At 39.6% G+C, this 6541-nt stretch overlaps 1 pseudogene; it reads right to left on the bottom strand.

Moving 5' to 3' along the window:
* Positions 1-1795: 1795 nt before the first annotated feature.
* On the bottom strand, positions 1796-5267 carry LOC143658461 (protein FAM204A-like; annotated as a pseudogene).
* Between the last annotated feature and the right edge of the window lie 1274 nt (positions 5268-6541).

The following is a 6541-nucleotide window of genomic DNA, read 5'->3' as shown; positions in this document are numbered from 1 at the left end:
CAACTCTGCAAGTGAAATCATTGCTCTCCTCCCTATGTGGGACATGACATCCAGGAGAGAAAGTCTCTCTGGCAGTGTGGGAGATGACTCCCAGGGATGAGTCTGGCACTGACACTGTGGGATCAACAATGCCATCCTGACCAAAAGGAGGAAAAGAAGTATAACAAATAAGATAACAGTGGCTGAGAGAGTTCAAATCGAGTCGAGAGGCCACTCTGGAAGTCACTCTTATGCAAGATTCAGTTAGACCTTGCTACCTATCATAATTTGCCAACCGTCAACCAAAACTATTGCAGTCAATTCCAAAGAACACCTAGGACAATATACAAGATTCTACAAATATTCCACGCAGTAGGGGAACTTTCTAGAAATCTACAACTTCCAGATGTGTTCCTGGACCAGATAAGTCCTGAAAACTAGAGGGGGCAGCCTCTCCAGAACATCCATTAGTTCCATCTCCCTACCCCATATACTGACAGCCCCATTCCTACATGAAAAATTAGAATGAGCACAGCCCAAACACCCCTAAAGAGTGGGATAGAAAGATCAAAGGTGATGGTGGAGTTATACAGAGAAGTTAGGGTTTAACAAATGTGTATGATTACTGAAATCATTATATTGATATTTCTTTTAGTCTCCAATATCCTAGAGGAGCTAGAAGTAAAAACCTAAAATTGCAGAATTGTAACCCATACCGACCTTGAAATCTGTTCTACAACTAATTGTTGCATTATGCTTTGAAACTTACTGCTTTTTTTGTATATATGCTAATTTTCAAAAAAAGTCGATAGTAATGATAAAAAAATATTTATTCCTTCTAACCTCCAATGTTCTGGAGCAGCTAGAAGGAAAAATCTGAGATAATGGCATGGTAGCTCATAACAAACCCTGGGATCTGTCTTGTAATTACTTGTTGAAGAGTGCTTTGAAAAACTGTTGCTTTTTTCTTTCTTTGCTTAGTATATATGTTTTATTATACAATAAAAAAAGTTAAAAAAAAAAAAAAAAGAAGAAGGGAAATCTTCAGCTGACAACCATTTGTCCTACAACTAAAAAAGGGAAATTGGAGGCAGTGCAATGGTGGCTCGGTGGCAGAATTCTTGCCTGCCATGCTAGAGACCTGGGTTTGAATCTCTGAGCCTGCCCATGGTAAAAAAAAAAAAAAAAAAAAAAAAAAAGAAAGGGGGGGAATTGGACTGGATTTTTTTTTTTTTTGGCTGGTAGACAGAATTCAATTTTTTAAAAAAAGTCTGTCCTTTTCTTTATTGAAATATTTTATATAGATGTACACGAAAATTAATCAATTCCTTTTACCATGAGTGTGAAATATCAACTCTCCTGCCTCCAGTACAGTTAATAATTTTAAAATTTAAGGTGATTAAAATCAGTTGTTAAAACACTATCAATTGAGAGGTTTTGCACTGATGACTAATCCATTATAAACAAATAACCTTAAAAACAAAATTTTAGAGTAAGCTCAGTTAAACCTAATACAGACAAGAAAGTACAAGGGGTTCACTGATAATGCTATACCAAATGAATAAAAAGTAAAACTGACTTTATACTGTAAGTTATATAAGTAAATAATGATGCTCTATTTTTTTTGCATATATGAATATATTTCCTGTATAAATAATAGAATACTTCGCATCATGCACTTCAGTAGGATCAACTCCTTAGAAAAAGACTGAAAAGGTCTGATAATCAATTCCTAAATAGTGTGCTTTTTTTTTTTCTTTTCTCAATTTCCTGACATTTAACATAAGCAGGAAAGTCTTTTCAGTAAATCGAGCACTTAAGTTGAGAAATGTCTTGCAGAGCTCTGGCAAGTTACATATATGTTGCTTTTGGTTTCCAATCTCTTTGCATCAATCCTCCATGCAAGTTTCTTCTTTTTCCAAACAACCTGTTAATTTTCCTGCAGCATTCTTGACTTTTACAAAATTGTGGCAGGCGACAGCTTTGGCAACCAGCTATCTCTCAAGTAGCCAGCTGGTTACTGAGTTCCTTGTTTTCTCAATATTCTGCTCTTCCACGGCCTGGTCTGTGCGCTATTTTTTTTTTCTTTTTCACAGGGGAAGGGGGCAAATCTATCATTTAACTCCAAAATATTGAGTGGGTTTCATTTGGTGAGTGTTCACTATAAGATGCCTCCCCATTCTTCAATTTGTATTTCCTGGAGCATTTCTTTTTTTTCTTCCTGAATCTTGAGGCTGAGTTTTTCTATTCAGAATGTTTTTTTTTTTTTTTTTACTTTCTGGATTTTTAAAAACTCTTTTATTGTATAGTATAACATATACACAAAGCAAAAAAATAAAAAAGCAATAGTTAAGTACTCTTCAACAAGTGGTTACAGGACAGATCCCAGAGTTTGTCATGGGCTACCATACGATCCTCTCAGATTTTTCCTTCTAGCTGCTCCAGAATATAGGAGGCTAGAGGGCTTAAATATTTTTTTTATCATCACAATCAATGTTTTTTCCTTCTTTTTTTTTTGTAAAAAACACATATAAAAAAACTATAAATTTCAAAGCACAGCACCACAATTAAGCTGTAGAACATATTTCAGACATTGACATGGGTTACAATTTCACAATTTTAGGTTTTTACTTCAAGCTGGTCTAAAATATGGGAGACTAGAGTATATCAACTTAATGATTTGGCATTCATATTTATTTGTTATGTCCTGTCTTCTATGTTTAATTCTCCTATCACCTTTGATCTTTCCATCCCTCTCTTTGGGGTTGTTTGGGCTATGGCAACTTTAAATTTTTTATATTGGAAGGGTCTGTCACTAATATGGGGTAGGGAGATGGAATTGTCTGATGTTCTGGAGAGGCTGGGCTCTGTTTCAGGACTTATCTGGACCAGGGACCCATCTGGAGGTTGTAGGTTTCTGGAAAGTTACTCTATCTAATTATATTTTAATGATAATTCACCAAAAATATAGTGTCCTTCTTTGTCTCTTTTAACTGTTTTACATTTGAAGTCTAATTTGTTGGATATTAGTATAGCCACTCCTGCTCTTTTCTGGTTGTTATTTGCATGAAATATCTTTTCCCAACCTTTCACTTTCAACCTATGTTTATCTTTGGGTCTAAGATTTGTTTCCTGTAGACAGCATTTAATCCATTCTGCCAGTCTATGTCTTTTGATTGGGGAATTCAGTCCATTAACATTTAGTGTTATTACTGTTTGGATAATATTTTCCTCTACCATTTTGCCTTTTGTATTATATATATCATATCTGACTTTCCTTCTTTCTACACTCTTCTCCATACCTCTCTCTTCTGTCTTTTCATATCTGACTCTAGTGCTCCCTTTAGTATTTCTTGCAGAGCTGGTCTTTTGGTCACAAATCCTCTCAGTGACTTTTTGTCTGAGAATGTTTTAATTTCTCCCTCATTTTTGAAGGACAATTTTGCTGGATATAGGAGTCTTGGTTGGCAGTTTTTCTCTTTTAGTAATTTAAATATATCATCCCACTGTCTTCTAGCTTCCATGGTTTCTGCTGAGAAATCTATACATAGTCTTATTGGGTTTCCCTTGTATGTGATGGATTGTTTTTCTCTTGCTGCTTTCAAGATCCTCTCTTTCTCTTTGACCTCTGACATTCTAACTAGTAAGTGTCTTGGAGAACGCTTATTTGGGTCTAATCTCTTTGGGGTGTGCTGCACTTCTTGGATCTGTAATTTTAGGTCTTTCATAAGAGTTGGGAAATTTTCAGTGATAATTTCTTCCATTAGTTTTTCTCTTCCTTTTCCCTTCTCTTCTCCTTCTGGGACACCCACAACACGTATATTTGTGCGGTTCATATTGTCCTTGAGTTCCCTGATACCCTGTTCAAATTTTTCCATTCTTTTCCCGATGGTTTCTGTTTCTTTTTGGAATTCAGATGTTCCATCCTCCAAATCACTAATTCTATCTTCTGTCTCTTTAAATCTATCATTGTACGTATCCATTGTTTTTTCCATCTTTTCTACTTTATCCTTCACTTCCATAAGTTCTGTGATTTGTTTTTTCAGTTTTTCTATTTCTTCTTTTTGTTCAGCCCATGTCTTCTTCATGTCCTCCCTCAATTTATTGATTTCATTTTTGAAGAGGTTTTCCATTTCTGTTCGTATATTCAGCATTAGTTGTCTCAGCTCTTGTATCTCATTTGAACTATTGGTTTGTTCCTTTGACTGGGCCATATTTTCAATTTTCTGAGCGTGATCCGTTATCTTCTGCTGGTGTCTGGGCATTTATTCGGATTTCCCTGGGTGTTGGACCCAACAGGTTGAAAGATTTTTCTGTGAAATCTCTGGGTTCTGTTTTTCTTATCTTGCCCAGTAGGTGGCGCTCGTGGCACATGTTTGTCTGCGGGTCCCACCAGTAAAAGGTTCTGTGGGTCCTTTAACTTTGGAAAACTCTCTCCGTGGGGGAGGTTCGCCAGCTGAAGCGGCTTGGAAGAGTGCCAGCCGGCCTGGGGGTCTGAATGCGGGGAGGGTCACCGGCCGCCGCAGCCCAGGAGAGCGCCCGTCCAAATTTCCTAGTCGGCCCGGGGCGCCAAGCATGGCGGGAGGGCACCAGCCACCGCGGCCTGGGAGAGTGCACCGTTCCCAGCCAGACCGGGGAGTCACGTGTTTGGAAGGGACCCCCCCGGTCATCCCCAGCGGCCTGGGGATTTCCGATCCAATTCTCTCAGTTGGTCCGGGGGGCCGCGCGTGGTGGGGGTGCCAGCTGCTGCGGCTTGAGGGGACCGCCTGCCCAATTCTGCCAGCTGGCCCGGGAAGGAGGAAGGGAGGGACTCCGGTCGCTTGCCACCCCACGCGGGGAAGCCCGTGCCCCCTCGGCGATCTCACTGGAGTGGGTTCTCTCAGCCAGTCAGCCATTCCAGGATGGGGTACGCTGTCTTTTTGATCTCTGTTGTGGCTCTGGGAGCTGTTCTGTATCGTTTCTATTCCCCTAGTAGCTGTTCTGGAGGAGGAACTAAGATCCGTGCGTCTTACTAAGCCACCATCTTCTCCAGAAGTTCCAGAATGTTTTTTTAAATGCACTTCTTGATATTTAATGAAATTCCAGATGAACACTCTTCATATGCATTGGCATTTGCCCATTTCACTTTTTTGGTCCAATTGTAAGGAAATCTGAAATTTCTGATTTTCTGGTGGCCTGATCGTTATCTTCCTGTAAGTTAAACCCGAGTTCTCTATTTTTGCTTCATCTTCAGAATTTAACTCAACATCACTTTCATTTAGGCCAGGAGGTAGCAGCACATTCCACATCTTTTCCTCGGTTAGGAAACGGCCACCCGGCAGCCATATAAGATGCCGTTAACATTCTGCGCCCAGAATTTAATTTTATACTACTACCCTTTTTATCTTTAAAGGATCACAAACTTCATCCTCTTAAAAGTCCTACTCAGGGGCAAGCCATGGTGGCTCAGCAGGCAAGAGTGCTTGCCTGCCATGCTAGAGGACCCAAGTTCGATTCCCGGTGCCTGCCCATGTAAAAAATAAAATAAAAGTTCTGCTTGGAATTTAACTTCAAGAATATTTACTGGACTGACTGCATGTGGCTATCTTTGCCTTATACTCAATATCAGTATGTAGCCAACATATCTCTTATCAGCCTAGAATACAAAACAAGGTTACATTCATTTTAATTTTCAAATTAAATGCCTCTATTCCCGTCTTCTCTCTCCAAAATGTTCTCTTTGCTGATAAACCCACCACCCTCTAGGAAAGCTCATTCTGACTTGGAGATTAGCTCTGGTAACCATTCTCTGATCATTCAACCAAGGAATTCACATTCTCTTTAGCTATTACTAATAGTACTGGCACCGTATACGCTTATTAAAACAAAGGCAACACAGCACCCCAATACCACCTTTGTTGTCACTGTTGAAACATTTAAGTGCCACACTCCTTATTCATTGCTGGACAGACTGTAGGAAACTGGGCATGGCCCTTTTCTGAAAACTTGGCCTTGTCCAGTGCAAGCCATGCTCAGTTTATGAGCCTGTGAGTGCCTTTCATGTAGACAAGGCACTCAGCTTCACTTCCCCACCTTGGCTCACAGCCAGGTCTTCATGTACCAAAAGCCTAGGTTCAAGGCCCACCATGGTGGCTCAGCAGGCAGAGTTTTGCCTGCCATGCCAGAGACCAGGGATCGATTCCCTGCATCTGACCATGCAAAAAAAAAACCAAAAAACAAAAAAAACTAGACTCAGATTTTTGAGGCTGGACACACACAAATACATGCATACAAATATTTTCTCTAAGCTATGCCTTTTCTCAAGGGTGTCTTAGTGCCAGGGTAGCTAAGTCTTAAGGGATTTTTAGACTTAACTACTGCTGTGACTAATATGATTCTCTCTTTTGTTGTTTTTGTGTTTCTTCTCTAAGAGCAAAAATAAATTTCCTTTCTTGGTTCTGAAGACCAATTCCATTTTCTGCCCTACAACAAGAAAATACTTTAAAGGGAAAGCCTTGCCTTGTTACAGATATACCCAGGTAGTATTAGGGACCAGACAATCCATTGATTCTCTCTTCTCTGC

This window comes from Tamandua tetradactyla, chromosome 16 (genome assembly GCF_023851605.1).
Source record: "Tamandua tetradactyla isolate mTamTet1 chromosome 16, mTamTet1.pri, whole genome shotgun sequence".
Classification (NCBI taxonomy): Eukaryota; Metazoa; Chordata; class Mammalia; order Pilosa; family Myrmecophagidae; genus Tamandua; species Tamandua tetradactyla.
Note: the sequence above shows the minus strand (reverse complement) of the source record. Positions and strands in the feature narration are given on the sequence as shown.